Source organism: Ambystoma mexicanum, chromosome 5p, assembly GCF_040938575.1.
Source record: "Ambystoma mexicanum isolate Mex_15411 chromosome 5p, UKY_AmexF1_1, whole genome shotgun sequence".
Lineage (NCBI taxonomy): Eukaryota > Metazoa > Chordata > Amphibia > Caudata > Ambystomatidae > Ambystoma > Ambystoma mexicanum.
The window spans coordinates 1,310,917,142-1,310,936,919 of record NC_090930.1 but is presented as its reverse complement, the minus strand read 5'-3'; the positions used below and the strand labels follow the sequence as shown (position 1 = coordinate 1,310,936,919).

The 19,778-nt window shown below is 49.2% G+C and overlaps 1 protein-coding gene across 1 annotated transcript in view; it reads right to left on the bottom strand.

Annotated features, from left to right (window-relative positions):
• The window catches only part of ICE1 (interactor of little elongation complex ELL subunit 1), a 740,954-nt gene that overhangs the window by 513,159 nt on the left and 208,017 nt on the right, over positions 1–19,778 (bottom strand). The gene's annotated exons all lie outside the window — the stretch shown is intronic.

The following is a 19,778-nucleotide window of genomic DNA, read 5'->3' as shown; positions in this document are numbered from 1 at the left end:
TTAGGAAAAGAACACCACTTATTATCAACAAACACAGAGGTGAGAGCTTAACCAAGATGGCACTCCAATAATTATTTAATAAGGGAGAGAAAAGGCAGAAATAGGAAAACGCACAATACCAACACTTTTACAGAACCACAGCAAGTCAAGAAAGGCAGGGTCTACTGTAGAGCAAAAAGTTCATAGGCCAGGCCCCACTCTTGGAGACAGCAAGGCGGAATGTGCCCAAGATCACACAGTTGAAGTAAACTTTAAAAGTCTTTGCAGATAGTTCCAAAAGGAGTTAGATCAGTTCAGAAAAGTTAGTTAACAAGTCCGAGGTCACCCCAGGATAGAGAGTCAAGGATTTACGGGACACCTTGAACAGTCTGTTGCAAGGGAGACCAGGCAGGACACAGTACCTGAAATGGTGAGAAAGCTCCAGTGGGGGCAGTTGTTCCTGGCAGCGGGTGCAAGTCGGCGCTTCGTCCAGGGGAAGAGAAGATCGACATGGAGGAAAGCTGGAGGTCGTTGCACTGCCAGGGAAGAAACCAGCCGCTGAGTTTCCCGGTTAAAAGGTACCACTCTTATTCACGGTAGTGGTGAAGCGTGGCTATCCGGCCGCCGGGGTGCTTGGCACGGGCGATTCGACCACGAGACGATCCAGCAAGGCGAAAAGAGGGCGAACTGGTTAACCCCACCAGTTCAAAGGAAGAAGACTCTCCTGGAGTAAGATCTTCTCTGTCGTTGGGAAGTGGTGAGTTGGTTCAGCAGGGCTCCACCGGTGGTGTCGTTGCAGGTCGGCTCAGCTTCTCCCTCTTCGGATTCTTTAGGTCCTGTGGCGACTTCTGAAGTTCCAGTCCCCAAAGCCCTGCTTTTATGCAGAAAACCCCCATTCATCAGTCCTAGATGTCACTCAAACATGCTAAGTGGTGAGCCGGGCGGCTCACCACTGGGCCAATCACACAAGAGTGCGACTTGAGTTGCCTCGGCAACTCAGTCCAGGGTGCCTACTCCACCCTCCCACACATCCTCTAGACCCACACAGAGTGGCACCACTTTTGGAGGCTTCTGTGCAAAAGCCCGCCATAAGTGGAACAAAGGGCTCGACTTGGGTTGGAGTTACAGAGGCGAACACAAACACCATTTTAAAACCGAGTCCTGGCAAAAAGACCCAACCGGGGAATAAATATTAAATAAATAACCCGGCGGTATCTTTAACATTGCACCAAAAAAGTGGTGCGTTTAAAATGAATGGGAAAATCCCATAGAAAATATTCCGGTGGAATATTTTGCGTGGTAACCACTGCCACCAGCCAGAAACTCGACAAGGGGGGACTGGACAGTGCCCCCTTGGGAAACAGACCCAGGGGCAATCTAATTACCCCTACCAATACTTCCACAATATGATGGTTTGTACTGGTTCTGTTCACAATTTAAGACTAGAAAAGTCAATGGTGACTTTACGTGCCCTGGGAGACAGTAGTCAGTCCCAGGGTATTGAGTCTATGTTTGGGGGTCAATACGACACCCCTGTGTTACTGCACTGAGGGTGCTGTGTAACACATACCAAAAACACATGAAGCCCTATGGAGTAAAAGACCCCATAGCCCATAAAACACATTACAAAGTCAAAGGACATTCTCAAAGCATGCCTAAGAGTGGGAGAAAAGAGTCTCACTCTTAGCAGGAGAAAGAAAATAAACCCCAAAAATCCAGCAAAGCTGCTGGGGGACTAGCTAGGTTTGGGAAATTAGCCTTAACAGGGAATTCTCCCTAACAATGGACCAATAGCTATGCCCTTCGGTCGTGTCCACTGTACATGTTCCCGCAATATGTTTCTTTTGGACCCCCTAGGTGGTCACGGGTGAAGGCCATGGCCAATCCACATGTCATTCGCGCCAACTAGCCAGGCCACGCCCACTGTATCTTTTAAAACACTACCTTTCTTTCCCGCTCACTAGCCATGGCCTTTACCCACGACCATTGGCCATGCCCCCCCCCCCAATAGTTTTCTTCCGGTCCCACTAGCCATGGCCTTAGTCATGACAAGTGCCCATGCACTATCCATGTCCTCCGGGCGTGGCCACACCACTTAGTTTTCATTTGGGCACACCAACAATGGCCTTCGGCCGGGGCCCATTGACATGTTGCCCCAATAGGTTTTGTTGGGGCCCACTAGCCATAGCCTTGGATTACACCTATTACACCCCCGCCTCAATGTCATTGTAAACTGTCCTAATCACTTTTTTTTAGTTAAAAAAACATTTTTCTTGATAACCGTTATACGTAAACGCACACAAATAACCACGGTTATCGAAAAAAAAAATGCACCACAATATGTACCCAGAAGCAGTGTTAGGCAAAGTTTGTATGCAGTACCCTCCGGGAACACTACAAACAACTATGACTACAGGTGGGCAACCCAACCTTTGGTATAAGCTTGTACTACACAGTTTTGGTAGCGTGTTGAGCAGCCAGGCTTATCTCAAGGTGGGAAAACGTGAGCTGTAATGGAGTTACAAAGATTCACAGTTACAGGTATTCAAATAAACTCTTATTCGAGGTTTCTTGCATAAACAATTATTAATGTATTTATCAGTCAGTTATAAAGACTTCTTTAGAAGGGAGCAATATACTAGTAACACACAAATACACTTTAATAATGTACTCTTCAAGATTCTGAACCAGTTAAGACCCTTTTGGGATGGCACAGACACCCAACCTACACCCACAGGTGACTTCAATAAGTAGGGTGCTGGGGACATTAATACCTTACTGTTGGCATTCAGAATGCTTTTAGAAATTGGTTAAAGGCAAAGGTTATTAGAACACAAGAGATCACAAATATTCTTAAGAGGCAAATACTTTCAGATCCCTAAAGAAGAGTCATACAATGCAATAGGCTAAGCAAAAGTCAATGGGCAAAAATCTTGAATAGGATGAAGCACTTCTGGTAAGTAAATGGAAAAGTCTTTGCACAAGTTCTTAGGAGTCTTTGATGAAAATAATCAAATGTAGGGCCACGAGCTGATTAGGCTTGCGAGTTGTAGAAGTTTCAAAGCAACTCTACAGCAAGAAGAAAGTTCTCTTTAGCTTGTTTTACAGTACCTTGGAAATGAAGAAAAGATGCAGCTAATGACTTCTGTTCCTGTGCAGCTCTGCAGATCTCTCTGTTCCTGGGCCTCAGTCGTGGGGACAAGAGGGAGGACGTCAGGGGACTCCTGCAATGCACTGGGACTGTCAAAACTAGCAACTGGCAAACTTCACTTTCAGTGGCTGTTTCACGTTTTAGCTCCTTGCGACTACAGCAAATAGCAACACAGTGGTTCCTGGCTGAGGTGGACCTTCCTTGCTTCTGGGGTCCCGCACTCTGTTGAGGGGGCTCAGGCTCGGTCAGTCCCGCTTCCTGTGAGTCCAAAGGATCTCCCGAAAGATCTAGGCCAGCTTAAAAGCAACACACAATCTGGTGTTCCTCTCCCTAGCTATACGGTTTCCAGCAGCACTCTGTGTAAATTCAACCAGCACTGAGATGGATTTACAGGTGGCTTACCTTGGAGTTGATTGGTCCCGCCAACTCAAGGGGAGAAGTCCTCCTTGCATGGGCTTTTCGGTCGATGCGATTGGGCACAGCAGCAGGGCTTCACCGGGCAACTCAACGGTCATGGAGTTGCAGCAGGCGTCCTCTTAAAGCGCTTCTTTGGTTCCTTTGTCCAGTAGTCACCTCTGTCTTCCAAACCAAAAGACTAGCCTTTTATTAAGTTCTCTCCCGTTCATTCCAGCCTAGCTGTTACTCACTCAGCAGGGGGGCTGTCCTTGCCGGACTGTCAGCCAATCATCACAGAGTGCATTCAGGTCTCCTAGGAGACTAACCACAGGGAGCTCCGGGCGCCTCCCTCACTTCCTGCCTACAGACACTCTGGAGCCAGAGGCGGGTTTCACTCGTGATGCCCGCCAAAGGCGAAATGAATGAAGAGAGCAAACCTTCTTTGGCGCGCAGAGAAAGTCTCTAGAAGGACCCTTCCACAAAGAACTGGCGAAAAAAGATCAGGGACCATTTTGTCAAAGATGGCTCTGCGCCATTTCGAAAAAGATGGCTCCCGCGGTGGCTTTACCATAGCCGCGAACGCAGCCCGTGGTAAAGATATACCATATTAGTTCAAACGAAACCACTGCCACCAGCCATTCAGTGAGGAAAGGGTAATGTTACGCAAAGTTTGTATGCAGTACCCTTTGGGACCACTATACACAACTAGGACTATAGGTGTAAGCAAACCAACCTTTGGTATAAGTCTGCACTACACAGTTTTGGTAGCAGGGCTGAGCAACCAGGCTTCTCTCAAGAGGGGAATGTGAGCAGTAATGATGTTACACAGAGGTCTACAATCACAAGTGTTCAAATAAACTCATACTCAATGTTTCTTTGATAAATACTTATTAATTTATTTATCTGTCAGTTATAAAACATTTACTAGAAGGAGGCAATATATCTCACACACAAATATACTTCAGTACTTTACACTGTACGTTCCTGAGGCATTTAAACTACTTTGGAGGAGCAAAAATGGCAGAGTACTTTGAAGTAGGAGCAAAAAGGCATAGGTTAATAAAAAGAAGCTTACAGTTATTCCTAGACAGTACAAAAACTTGGGAGTTCACCAGAGGAGTCGATTAAATGCAATAGGTTAGGCCAAAGTCAATGGGCTAAAGTCTTGTATAGGATAAAGCAGTCCTGATAGTTAAACAGATAAGTATTTGCCAAAGTTCTCAGAAGTAGTTTGTAAAAGAAAGATTCATATGTTGGGTCACAAGCTGACTAGGCCTGCAAGTTACCAAAGTTTCAAGCACTTCGCAGCGAAAGGCAAGTTCTCTCGGTCAGGTTTTCACAGTACCTTCCAATGAATTCTGTACCTAGCAGTTCCCGCAGAGCTCGCTGTTCCTGAGCTTCAGTCACAGGGACAAGAGGGAGGACGTCGGGGGACTACACTGCACTGGGACTGGTCAAAAAGCTGGCAACTGGCAAATCTTCAATTCCTGTAGCTGTAGACAAGCAACCAAACTGGTGTCCCTCTGCCTGGTTTCCTGCAGCACTCTGAGGAAAATACAACCAGCTCCAAGAATGGTATCCAGGTGGCTTAGTGTCGAGTTGATTGGTCCCACCAACTCAAAGGAAGAAGTCGTCCTTGAAGGGCTTCTCTGTCGAGATGAATTTGGCATTTTGGACCTGCAGCAGGGCTTCACCGGCAAACCAACATTCCAGGAGTTGCAGCAGCAGTCCTTCCAGCTCGTCTTCGGTTCTTTTCTTCCAGTGGTCAACTCTGCCTTCCAAGCCAAGAAACTCGCCTTTTATTCAGTTTTCTCCCATTCATTCCAGCCTTGCTGTCACTCACCCAGCAGGGTGGCTGTCCTTGCCGGACAGTCAGCCAGCCAATCACGCCAGAGTGCATTTGGGTCTCCTAGGAGATTAAGTACAGGGAGTTTCGGGCACCTCCCTCACTTCCTGCCCACTCCCAGACACTCGGGCGCCAGAGGCGGTCTTCAGTCCTGAAGCCCGCCAAAGGCATAGGAACAAAGGGACCAAACCTGGTTTGGAGCGCAGAGACAAACTCTAGAAGGCCCTTTCCAAATAGAAACAGCGAAAAAGACGACCAGGACCTGTTTAAACAAAGGGGGCTCAGACGCCATCTTGAAAAACATGGCTCGTTACCGGTGTTCGCGGTTGGGAAAAATCATGGTAGTTCGTTGTAAAACCACTGCCACCAGCCATTTCGAGAGGAAAGGCTAGCATTCGACTGTTACATGAGTGTTTAGACACAGGGAATACTAAGTAACCCCTCCAGCACTCTATTGTAAGATAGGGTGTGCTGGGTCTAGGAATTTAAAAGACTAGTAAAGTCAATTTCACTCCACTGTCCTGGGAAACAGTAGTTGATCCCAGAGAAGGTATTTAAACCTTGGGAAAGCCTGAACAAGGCTTCCCTGTGTCACTGCACTGAGGGTGCTGTGTGACAAACGAAAAGCCTATGGAGTTGGTTAGACTCCATAACCAAAAAGGAACAAACACAGAAACCACATTGATTTGAAAAGTTCAAAGTCCCAAAGTTTAGCAAAAGAGCTGGAGGGCTCTAAGGTGGGAGGAATTGGCACATTTATGAGAATTCTTCCTAACACCTAACAAGCAGACTTTACTATACGATTTGTGAACAAGATTTGCCAAAGTCAATTGTTGCGGGTAAATGTTCCAGAAGTAGAATAAAAATGATCGGTTACTCACCGTAGTGACGAATGTACTCTTAGTCCATAGTCCCCTTTCCTCCATACTGTACGGGCGTCCCTTCCAAGAGACAGAACCTTTTTCACCAGAAAAAAACCTCCTTCCCCTTTAAATTTAGAGGCACAGGGGTGGGGCCCAGGGAGCATGCGCTGCTCTGACTCTGGTGCCACACCTCAGTCCCCATTGAAGTGTCAAGATTTACCATTGCCTAATGACATCAGTATTATTAGAGGGGAGGTTGGTGGGACGTATGGAGGAAAGGGGACTATGGACTAAGAGTATGTTAGTCACTACGGTGAGTAACTTATAATTACTCTTACGTCCCGTCCCCTTTCCTCCATACTGTATGGGCGATTACAACTGAATGTAGCCCCAGGGTGGAGAGGAGACCCTCCTTAAGCAAATAGGTTCCTGAGAACCGCCTGCCCAAAGGCTGCATCAGATCTAGAGCCGCCATCCAAACAGTAATGCTTACAGAAAGCTGAGGGAGAGGCCCAAGTGGCCGTCCTGCTTATGACTTGCCAAGGGACATGGTGCTGGAATGCGATGAGACCATCCAGCGGGATATGGAAGCCTTAGAGGCCCGATGGACTGGTCTTGAGCCCCCGAAAAAGAGACAAACGGAGACGTCCAATTTGTGGAAGCCCTGGGTCTTGTCCAAGTAGAATTTCAGGGCACGCCTGACATCCAGGCAGTGCAGCACCCTCTGTGCTTCGTCCTTTGGATCGGGAAAACACGTTGGATGGACCATTTTCTCGTTCAAATGGAACGCAGACAGAACCTTGGGCAGAAATGCTGGGTGTGTCCGCATGACTACCTTGTCCTTGTTAAAGGTGGTATATGGTTCCGAGGCAACCAGAGCCTAGATCTCGCTGACTATGAGTCGAGGCAAGGCCGACTAGTAAGGCTGTCTAGATGGTGACCAGCCTGATGTCCACGGACGCCATTGGCTTGAATGGTTTGTGCGCCAGGGCACCCAAGACTAGGTTAAGGTCCCACACAGGGTACGGTCTCTTGACGGGCGGGTAGAGGCTAGCCAGACCAGTCAGATGTTTCTTGACAATAGGGTTGGAGGAGGTGAAAATGCCCTCCTCCGAGTTCCTATGAGCCCAAATGGCTGCAAGGTATGTGCGGCAGGTGTCCACCTGCACACCTGAATGAGCGAGGTGCGCCGAAAAGGAGAGCACGTCATCCTAAGTTCAAGCCAAGGGGTCGATACCCCTGTAGTCTCTGCAGTGGCAGAATCTGGTCCATTTGCTTTTGTACTGGGCCCTGGTGGCTTTGCTCCTTGCGCCCTGTATGATCTCCAGATTGGCCTGTGAGAGGCTAAGGTGCCGAAGCGTTACCTGCTCAGGTACCATGCTGTGGGCTAGTTTCCCTGGGGCAGGGTGGATGACTCTGCCCCCCTGCTGTGCCAGATGATGTGCTGGGCCGTCCGAAAGGTGAATCGGGGGCACCTCCGAGAGGCTGATTAGCTCTGAAATTCATGGTCTGGCTGGCCACCATGGAGCTATCAGAATTATGAGGAGTCGGAGAGACTCCTTGATTTTGCAAATTACCCTGTAGATCAGGGGAGTGGGCGGAAAGGCGGAGGCTTTCATGCCGGTCCACTGGAGGTGAAATGAGTCGCCCAGAGAGCCTGGGCCCTGACCTTGCCAGGATGCTAACTGGGGACACTTCTTGTTGTGCCAGGAGGCAAAGAGGGGGGGACGGGGGGGGACACCACCTGTCTAAGATCTCCTGAATAACGAGGATGTTTAGCTGCCACTCAATTGTCCGCTCCCAGCCTGCTGAGCCTGTCCGCTTCCAGGTTGGATTCCCCCAGGAGGTGGACTGCCGTGAGGTAAATGTGGTCTTCCAGGGCTCACTCCCACATGCTGATCGCCAGTCTGCACAGAGGAGGGAACCTGGTGCCTCCCTGCTTGTTGACGTAGTACATGCTGGTTGAGCTGTCCGTCTGGATGAGGACAATCTTGCCCCTGAGGAGTGGTAGGAATGCTCCGAGTGCTAGCCAGATCGCGTTCAGCTCCAACCAATTGATGTGGTATTCCTGCTCCGGTCTAGTCCAGGTGCCGTGGACCGAGAGGCCCTCCAGGGCGGCGCCCCAGCCCTCGATCAAGGAGTCTGGTGATGGTGGCCTGCAGGGAGGGCGGCCGAAAGGGCTTGCCCGTCTGTAGGTTGCAGTCCTTGGACCGCCATGTTAGGTCCGGGTGGAGAGATGGAGGGACGTTTATCATCTCGGATTGAGAGCCCCGCTCCTGGTTCCATCAGGCCGTGCAGTGCAGCTGAATCCTCCTCATCCATAGTCTTGTGTGCAGCTCGGCTAATAGGACCGCTGCAAGTAGACCCAGGAGATGTTGGTACCACCATGCCAGGGTCACTTCTCTGCTGAGGAAGTGGGCAGAGGCTCTCCTGATGGCCGAGATTTTGGCCTCCGACGGGAAGACCTTCTCGGAGCACGTGTCCCAGATGAGGCCTAGGAATGTCAATCTGCGTAGGCTGCAGCTTTCTTGAGATTGAGCAAGAAGCCCAGATCGTGATGAGTGTTCATAAGGGCCCGGGAAGAGTGGAGAACCGCTACCGGAGATGTAGCCCTGACGAGACAGTCGTCGAGGTATGGGTAGATGTGGAGACCCTGTGCTCTGAGGAGGGCCGCCACAGCATTCATGAGCCTGGTAAAGACCCTGGGGGCAGAGTTGAGGCCAAAAGGAAGGACCTTGTATTGAAAATGGTAGCCCATGATCCTGAACCGTAGGAAAGAACGATGGACTGCCAAATCGGGACGTGTAGGTATGTGTCCTTCAGATCCAGGGAGCACATCCAATCTCCCTTGTGCAATGTCTCTGCTATAAAGCTGGCTTAACCATCTTGAATTTTTGCAGGGGTAAGGAGAGGTTGAGGGTGGAAAGGGAGGCTGGGAATTCCTACACTGCCTGGCTCTCTACGAGCGACCGGATCTCTGCCAAAAGAGTTGCTGTCCCAACCTGTGGGAGCGGAGGGGAGGAGGGAGGAGAGGCTGGGATAGGAAGGCAGTACCCCGTGGACACTACGGATAGGATGCAGGGGTCCGGGTCCGCAAAATTCTGGTGTGAGAAATGTGCATGGAGAGCAAGCCTGCCCCCCCCCCACCGGAGACACGTGGACCCGAAGGGGGGTGTCATGCCTTCTTTCCCTCGGAGGCTGTTGCTGAGGAGGGGGACTGAAAAAGCCCTTACCCCCCCCGCCCCCCTTTTGTTGCGTGCGCCGGCTCTGAAACAGCGAGCAGGCCGGCTAACTGGATCTGCATTCCTGGAAGCCGCGGAACCCTCCATATGTACGACCCCTTTCGGAGCACTGTTGAGATTGGGTGTACGATTACGGCGTGGTCTTTGTAAGGATGGATAAAGACTTTGCAGTTTATGAGCTGTTTTTCTTTTTGTCCAGCTCCTCGTCCGTAGGGGAGTGGAAGAGGTTACCGCCCTCGAACAATAGATCTAAAATGCTCTCCTGGACATCCGGGTTGAATTTCATTGCCCGATGCCAGGCTGTTTTTCTCATGTACGTGGCAATACAGATGGCACCGCCTGAGGTGTCGATATGAGCCACTGTGGATTCATGCGGCACCAGCTTGGCTTCAGCTAGCCCTGCCTTAAAGCACGATTGGCTCTGGGTGGGGAGTTCCGGGAGGAAGTCTGCAATTTCCCGTCAATCTCTGGTTGGCGGCAGCCAGCATGGCATTGGCCTGACGTAGATTTAAAGAGGCAATGGAATAGAGTCTCTTGCCATATGCCTCCACGATCTTTTCCTCCTTGCCTAGCAGCGCTGCAGAGGAAGAGGCCAACTGAGCTTTGGAGTATAGTGATGCCGCAGTGATCACCAAAGAGTGTGGCTGAGGATGGGCCGAAAGCAAGAGTGTATCCCCCTCCACCTGCCTGTACTTGCCATCCAGGCGTCAATTGACCGGCTGGGCCAAGTGGGGTTTGAGCCAGCCCTTCTTGGCCAGGGAGACTACATCGGTCCGCATAGGAATCCCCGATTTGGCAGAAGGGCGTTGAGTGAGGACTACAGCCAGAACCACCTCTGCCGGCTGCTCGACCTCGGGTTGGGGGAAGGCCCAGGTACTCCATCAAACCAGCAAGACGTTTGTGGAAGGCCATGGCTGAGGATGGCGTGTCCTGATCCTCCTCCTCATCCGTATCCTGCGTATCTGGAGAATCTTGTGGATGAGGTGGAGTAGTTGGCGCCGGAGGCTGGGGTATAGAGACCGCAGTCGGAGGCTGAGGAGGAGGCAGAGGTTGCGGAAATGGCTCTGGAGCCAGAGGAGGCGGCTGCACCAGGGTCCGGGGGCCCGATGGAGGCTATCATGGCGGGAATAACTTATCTGATGGCGTCTTTGATGATAACCCCCATCTGAGGTGACTTCATGAGGCAGAGGAACTTCTCGAAGAGCGCCTCCCACTGCCAAAGAGGTGGCAGGGGGTGCCGACGGGGTAACAGGGAGCTGCTGGAGCCGCTGCGTACCCTGTCCATATGGACGCCAAGGAAAGCTGCCCTGTGCAACTGAGGAGTAGACTGTAGGCCACCTACCTGGTTGAGGTCAGTCCCACCTTGACACTCGTTCTTCACCGAATTCCTGGAATGGCGTTGGACGGGTACCTCTTTCTGGCGCGGCAGCAATATTGTCGATCTGCCTGCCACGTGGTGCTCAGCCCGCTGGGCCCGGCCTCGTCCAAGACTCTTGCGTGTGGATCACGAGGCCTACCCTGCTCCTCGGGCCTAGGCCCCGTACGTGCGATATTCTCGACCCGGGGGTCAATAGATCTGCGTTTAGGTGCCCCCTCAGACGTATTGCCAGTATTAGGGCATAGCCTCTCGGCCATTTTGCCGGTAAAAGGGCAGAGCCCCTCGGGTGTAGACCCGGTAAAACCCTTCGGGCCCCTCAACATTGCACCCGGGAGGATCCAAGGATCCCTCGACCTGAAGGCTGGTAGCTGAAGCAGCCTCGGTGCACGTGCCGGTAGAAGGACCGGCCCGGTACATCCCACGTGGGAGTCTCCCTGGGAAAGAGTCTCCCTTGCGGGGTGCGATGGAGAATATCGGCCCTAGCTTGGGCCTGGTTTGATGCTTCACGAAGTTCTTGAGATCCTCTGGAGGTGACCTCTGGAAGTGCTCCCCCCACCTGGTGAGTCTGTTCTTCAGCGCCTTAGAGGCAGCGAGTCACACGCCGAACATGATTGCCAACCGTGGTCTGGTCCAAGGCAACGTAGGCAGAGGGTGTGGGAGTCCGAAGCTGGGAAGAGCCCATTGCAGAATGGACACCTGCTGAACCCTGCAGAAATCAACATGCGCCGTGGAGGAGCATGACGCCCGAGGACCGAGTAGCTGAATGATAGATAAGACAAAAAGAAAGAAAGAAGAATTATCTGCGTGTGGAATTACATGGCCGCAGCCAAACCCAGGAACGCTGGTGACTTCGGCCCTTTCCCGTTGATGCGGAAAAGCGGACTGAGGTGTGGCGCCGGAGGGCGGAGTCAGGGCAGCGCATGCTTCCTGGGCCGCACCCCGTGCGCCTCTAAATTTAAAGGGGAAGAAGGTTTTTCTGGTGAAAAAGGTTCAGTCTCCCGTCCCTTGGAAGGAATGCCCATACATTATGGAGGCAATGGGACAGGACGTAAGAGTAAGGCAAGCAAAGTTCATAAACGTTTTCTTCCAATCCCACCACACTAGGGGAATCCCAGGAGAGGATCCTTGATCAGCCCACCACAATCTTAGTCAGGCAAGGGAGAGACAGATTTAGGACGTCATGTCCATAATACCCTATGGCCGGAGGGCAGGCTAGGAAATGGTATGCAAACTCACCCACCATTTCTTCAGCAACCACTTAGGGGTTCCTGAATGCAGTGGGCCCACATGCTTCCAGGGTTTTCCCAGTCAAACGAGGTACTGGGTCTGGAAAGTCAGCGGTTCTGTATGCTGACAGTTTGGAAGAGTGGGCAGCTGGACATCCTTGGCACGACCAGATGAAGACCTCCATAGAGCAACCGACCTCCAGGACCGAAGAAGGCTAGTTTCAGTGGGTGCCACCAAGATCTGGCAATCCTTGTGGTGAGAACAAAGGAGCAGGCCTTGCCCGGCTTCCAGTCAGGAAGGCTAGCATTACAGGGATAGGAGTCTTGTTGAAGATCTGCAGAGTTCCAAGGCTGAACTCGGAACAATGACTGCTGAAGAGAGGAAGCCCAGGAGAGAGCTGGTCATTCCATCAGAGTCCATGGAAGGCTCAACATTCACAGATCCTCGGGTAGTCGGTCAGAACAGGCGGTTCACACGAGTCCAGGGCTCGAAGCACCGACTGGGGCCTTCTGAAGATCTGTAGAGAAAAACGGGGTATTGAGATGAAGGTCTAAAATCAGCTCCTGGAGGGAGCGGGAGGGGGGTCTTTAGGAGGCCATCCCATTTTATGGTAAACCGGGAAGAGACAGAGGTTACTGTTGAGACAGATTTCTAGAATCTGTTCTGGTGGACAGATTTTAGGAGGCCACACTAGTTATGAATATTAGAGAGAATTCTCAGAAATGTGCTAATTCCCTCTATCTTAGAGACCCCCAGCAACTTTGCTGAATTTTGAGGACTTAAACACCGAAGTGCCACTTGTTTGAAGTTTGCCGGTTGCGAGCAGTGACAGTCCCATTGCAGTGCAGGAGTCCCCAGAAGTCCTCCCTCTTGTCCCCACGACTGAGGCCCAGGAACAGTGCAATCTGCAGAGCTGCACTTTTCTTCAATCCAAAGGTACTGTAAAGTCTGAGAGAATTTATGTCTTATTCTAGAGTTGCTTGCATCTTGCTCCCATTCATTCCAGCCTAGCTGCCACTCACCCAGCATGATGGCTGTCCTTGCCGGACAGCCAGCCAGCCAATCACCTAGTAGCGCATTCCTGTCTCCTAGGAGACTAAGCACAAGGAGTTTCGGGCACCTCCCTTGCTTCCTGCACCCGCCAGACACCCTGGAGCCAGAGGCAGGCTTCACTCGTGAATCCCGCCAAAGGCAAAACGAACAAAGGGACCAAACCCGGTTTGGCGCGCAGAGGAAATCTCAAGAAGGACCTTCCCACAAAAGAATGGTGAAAAAAGAAGACCAAGGCATTTTGACAAAAATTGCACTTTTGGGTGCTTTACTGCAGCTGCCAACGCAGCCCGTGGTAAATGCACACCACGTAGTTAAAAGTACACCATTGCCACCAGCCATTCAGTGAGGGAAGGGTAACATAAAATTGTTACATGAGAAGCTAGACAAAGGGGATACTAGGTAACCCTTCAAGCACTATTGTAAGATTGTGTGCTGGGTCTAGACAGTTACACGTGAAAGTAATGTCAATTGCACCATACTGTTCTTGGAAACAGTTTATCCAAGAGAAGGTATTTAATCCTTGGCAAATTAAAGACTTCCCTGTGCCACTGCACTGAAGGTGCTGTGTGACAATGTAAAAAGATGACACCTATGGAGTTCGTCAGACTCCACAACCAAAAGAAACAGTGTTCAAAATCACATTAAAATACAAGAGAGTGGGGAAAGAGTCTCACTCTCTCCAGGTAAAAAAAATCAAGTCCTCAAAATCCAGCAAAGTTGCTGGGGTCTCTAAGGTAGAGGGAATTATCACATTTCTGAGAATTCTCAGAAAGAAGACGCCTGCTGCAACTCCTGGACCGTTCATTTGACCGGTGAAACTCTGCTGCCGTGCTGAAACTCCAAATTCATATCAACAGAGAAGCCCCTCCAAGGACGACTTCTCCAATCAACTCAAAAGTAATCCACCTGGACATCCTCTCGGTGCTGTTGAATTTCCACAGAGTTGCTGCAGGAAACCGAATAGCCAGGCAGAGGAGCACCAGTTTGTGTGTGTTGCTTTTAAGCCGGCCAAGGAGCTCCAGGAAGATCCTCCGGACTCCCAGGAAGCAGGACTGACCGAGCCCCCTCAATACAGTGCAGGACCCCAGAAGCAAGGAAAGCCCATCTCGACAGCCAGGAACCGCGGTGTTGCTATTTGCGGTAGTGGCGAGGAGCTGAAACACCGAAGTGGCACTCGTTTGAAGATTGCCGGTTGCGAGCGGTGACTGTTCTATTGCAGTGCAGGAGTCCCAAGAAGTCCTCCCTCTTTTACCCATGACTGAGGCCCAGGAACAGTGAGATCTGCAGAGGTGCACAGGAACAGAATTCATCTGCTGCACTTTGTCTTCAATACAAAAGATACAGTAAAGTCAGAGAACTTGCCTCTTATTGTAGAGTTGCTTGCATCTTCTACTACTCACAAGTCTAACAGCCTGTGGCCCTACATTAATTCTTCTTTTTCTTCAAAGACATCTAAAATATTGTGTGAAGACTGTTCTTACTTACATGCAAAGAAGTGCTTCAGCCCATATAGACTTTTGCCCATTGACTTTGGCTTAGCCTGTTACACTGAAAGACTCTTATTGGAGGATCCAAAAGGATTTGCCTGCTTGAGAATATTTGAGGACTCTTATGTTTTAATCTTTTCCTTTGGCATCCCAATAATATTCTAAATGCAACAGTGATATATTAATGTCCCCAGCACCCTAGCTATTAAAGTCACCTGAGGGTGTAGCTTGTGTCTCTGGGACATCCCAAAAGGGTACTTACTGATTTAGAAATATTAAGAGTGCGTATTTTGTGAAGAATATCTGAGTGTTACTATTATATTGGCCCCTTCTGAAGAAGGCTTACCCTAACTGACTGATAAATTAATAACTGTTTATTCAAGAAACCTTGTGTGTAAGAGTTTATTTGCATACTTGTCACTGTGAATCTCTATGCAACTCCCCTACAGCTCATATTGACCCCTCTTGAGATAGGCCTGGCTGCTCAATCACGCTACCAACCTGTGCAGTACAGACTTATACCAAAGATTGGGCTCCTATTGCCAGGAGGTCAGGGTTTCTGTAGTACACCCAAAGGGTACTGCATACAATCTTGCCTAACACCCCGTTAGGGAGAATTTTCATTTTAGTGCTTAATTCCTCCCACCTTAGAGACCCCCAGCTCTTTTGCTGGACTTTACGACTTAAGTTTGACCCTGGAGTGAGTGAGCCTTTTTCTCACTCATGTGTTTTGATATGATTTGGATTATGTGTTTCCTTTAGTTTTTGGAGTCTCACAAACTCCATAGGTATCTACATGTTGTATGGTCACACAGCACCCTTAGTGCAGTGCCACAGAGAAATCCTTTCGATTTCTCATAAGATTTAAATACCTTTTCTTCGGTGAAGTATAGTTCCCAAGAATAGTAAAGTGAAATTGACTTTACTTACCTTTTCTCGGTGTGTCCAGCACACACCACCTTAGGTAGTACCACTTAGTAGCCCCTTTTCCTACTTACTCATGTAAACATGTTTATGTTACCCTCACTACTTTAAATGGCTGTGCCAGTGGTTTAATTGTCCTACCATTGTGCTTTTCTACCGCAGGCTGAATCCTCAGCTGCAGTATAGCACCGATGGGTGACCATAGTGTCAAAATTACCCCAGTCTTGTTCTCGCCATTTCTTGTTTGCGAGTTCTTTCTTGGGTTTTACTCTGCGTGGCAAACCAGGTTTGAGCCCTTTCTTCATTTTGCCTTTGGCGGCCTTCATTACTGAAAACCGCCTCTGGCTCCAGTGTGTCTGGAAGGACAGGAAGTGAGGGCAGTGCCGGAAACTCCCCTGTCCTTTGCCCCCTTGGTTACCTAAAGGCACCCAGTCGTGATTGGCTGGCTGACTGTCATTGCAGGACAGCCACCCTTCTGTGTGAGTGACAGCTAGGCTGTGCATGAATGGGAGAAACCTGCTTAAAAGTCGAGGCTTCTTGAACTGAAGACCGAGTTGACCACTGGGAAGAACAACCCGATGAAGAATCTGAACAAAACTTGCTGCATCCTCCTGGACCGTTGAACTGCCCGGTGAAACCCTGCTGCTGTGCTGAAACTCCTTGTTCTGATCAAGAAGAGACGCTCTGGACGGAACAACTTCTTCCCATGGGTTAGTGGGACCAACTAACCCCGAGATTAACTTTGCTGGAAGACATTCCCAAACTGGCTGTACTTCTTTGCCGCTGCTGGCACCAAGTGCCAGGGGTCGAGAAATCTGTATTTGACTGAAACGTCTGTAAGCCGGCCAAAAACTCCAGGAGTCTTCTGAGGACCCTCTGTTAGGACAGTTTTTCTGAAGTCCAACTAAGGGCTTAGTAAAACCATTCATCTGAGGGAGTACAAGACTCCACTCTTAGTATAAGGCTGTACCACCTGAGTATATTGTTGCGTAGACAGAGCAGCCAGGCCTATCTTAGGAGGGAGAGAGGGCTGTAGAATCAGTACAAGTGAAATTGTCATACAAATGATCCAAAGAAACACTGAAACACTATGTATTGTAAAAATAAAGGATGTATTTAAATACAGGTAGGCCCAGATAAATCTAGGGGTAAGTAAGTACTAACACATTATATGAAATAATATATAAACACTATACTTGAAATTACAGAGACCCAAGTATAGACTTTATTTGAAGTACCGAACAGTAGTTCTAGGGAAGTCAAAACATTTTCATACACATTAAGTATAGGTCAAGCCTATTCTTGGGGAGTAAAAACCAATGGTTACCTTATACAATAACATTCAGTAATGCAAGGGCAGTAGACCCTTCCAGTTGTATAATGATTCTTAACACAAATCACTTAGTCAACTGGACAATATACATTTGGTGAAGAGTGAAACACTTATTCTAGGTGCAGTAAAAACCTATAACTACTTTTGTCATAACACAGTTCTACTAGGTGAGTAAAACCTAAGGATGTAATATACAATTACAGGTGCTTTTGAAATCAGGGAACCTCAGATTGAGGCCAGCAGTAACTCTTGTAACTTATTTTGGATGGCACACAGCTAACACAAGCTAAGTAAAACCCACATACTTTGTTTAACCTCACAATGGAGGGGGGGGGGGCGGAGAAAAACCCAATGGTACACTTTACTGAACAGTTATTCTAGGTAGGCAACAACCTAATGCAGACCTATTAAGGACAGGCTAGCATCAAGTCAGGGGAAGCAAGTTCCAGTTGGGGGACACTCATACAATTATCCTCTAGGGACTAATCTGGTGATACCAACACTTTACTTTTGGGAAGAGGCACAAGCTAATCACAAGAGTAAAATACCTTCACATCTACTTTCTGTTAGACTGGAAAAACAGTGGATAAGGAATAAAAGATGTTAACCATACTTTTAAGAACAGTACAAACACTTTCAAGATCAGTAAGAACTTTTGTAACTGTTCACTCTTGGAGTTACAGTTACCAAACAACTCTTCATAAGTAAGTACTTTGAAACACTTATTTTCTTTTCTAGGCAAGTCCCAATCCCTTGACAGTCTTTCCCTTATTCTTGAAGCACAAGTGTTCTCAGTAGCAGAAGGGGGGTCACTAGGACTAGTGACCAACAGGCAGTGTCAGAATAGGTTCTTTAGTAGCAAAAGTCAGAGTTCCTTACGAAAACTGGGCAAACAGGTGAGTACTTTACTTCCGAGTTAGAAGAGGGTCCAGGGGCTTCACAGAAGACACCCTAGCAGGATTCTAGCAGTGGGACGGGTGCACTGGACGAGGGACCTCCTAATCACAGAAAGCACCACTTAACTACACAGAAATCCTAACAGGCTTAAAGCAAGTACGTACCCAAGCCAACACAGTACATCAGCATTGAAGCTTTCGCAGCAGGAGAACTTCAGGGTCTGCAGCCAAATACCCAGACAATGGCTCCCTTGTCGTGGAGACTGAAAACAAGACCTCAGAAGAGACTTTGCAGCAGGGATCGATGAAGGCTCTAGGCAAGGTTTCCCCTCGCGGCTGAATGCAGTTCTGAGGATTTGGTGCCTTTTCAAGGAGCACAGATGACAGAAAATCGCGGTTGAATTCTCATCGATTTAAAGGTCCAGCACTCAGGTGAGGGGACTACTTAGACTCGATTCATATCTCTGGAGATCCACCACAATGCCCACTAAGTTTCCGCAAGATTCGGAATACCATGCACCGCACAATGGCTTGAGGTCCCAGGTTATTGGGGTATTGCAACATTGTAAGGTCGCAGCAACGAGTGGCATGGCTCAAAATGCAGGTCTTCGAGTCTAGTGGCTCTCACCAGGCTCTGGGTCAGGGTTGTCGTTTTCAGAGTGACCAGGTCGATTGGAAGGAAGGGCTCCAGCAGGCTCCGGTTACACAGCAGACTCTCTGGTCGCTGGAAATCGTTTCCGACACTTTTCCTTCGTCATCCTCTTAGGTTTAAGTTCCAGTGGTCGATATATCGTCACTTTCCAGGTTCGCAGTATTCATCAGAATTACAGCACAACCTCTGCATTCTCTCCCCGCATTTTACAAGAAGGGGCGGTCTGGTTGTCCAATCAGGACAGCCAGCCCCCCACTAGGATTTTTTCCCCATTCAAGCAAGGCGTAAGACAAAGGACTGGGGAGTTTTGGAATCCTCCCTCACTTCCTGCTCTTACAGACAGACTGCAGCCTGGGCGGGGAGCCCAGGGGACTCCTGCCGAATACAAAAATTACACAAAGGATTTTCCTGCCCTGGATGTCAGGGGAAGGAACAAGAAACAAACACCAAAATGACAAAAAAAGAAGACAGGGGCCATTTTGGCAAAATGGACACCCTTAGGTGCCTTTACTGCGATCATAGTCCACGGTAAAGGTGCACCAAATTAATAAAAGGTATCACTGCCACCAGCCATTGAAGGTAAGCTTGTCACTAACATAATTGTTACAGTTTTGTGTGAAAGGGGATAGGTTGCATCTCCCCAGCAGTCCACATGAGGTTTCAGCCGCTTTTCCTTCATTATCCTCTTCAGTTTCCGTTCCAGTGGTCGACCTCTCTTCAGCTTCCAGGTTCGCAGTATTTATCAGGAACTACAGCACAACCTCTGCATTTTCTCCCTGCATTTTTCAAGAAGGAGCGATCTGGTTGTCCAATCAGGACAGCCAGCCCTCCTACTGGGATTTGTCCCCATTCAGGCAAGGAGGAAGACAAAGAGCTAGGGAGTTTTGGACTCCTCCCTCACTTCTTGCCCTCAAAGACAGACTGGAGCCTGGGCGGGGAGTCCAGGGGACTCCCGCTGAAGATAAAAATCACACAAAGGAATTTTCCTGCCCTGGATGTCAGGGGAAGGAACAAGAAAGGACAAGAAACACTAAAATGGCGAAAAAAGAAGACGGGGGCCATTTTGGTAAAATGAGCACACTTAGGTGCCTGTACTGCAGCTGTGAACACAGCCCACCGTAAAGGTGCACCAAATGAATACAAGGTATCACTGCCACCAGCCATTGAAGTTAAGCTTGTCCCTGTAACAGAATTGTTACAATTTTAGTGTGAAAGGGAATACATTGTATCTCCCCAGCACACTACATAAGGTGGGGTGTGCTGGTTTCACCTAACAAAATGTAAAAGGGATCCAAAGATCCTTTCTTCCCTTGGGAAGGGAATAGTTTCTTACCTGTAACTCCATTTCTCC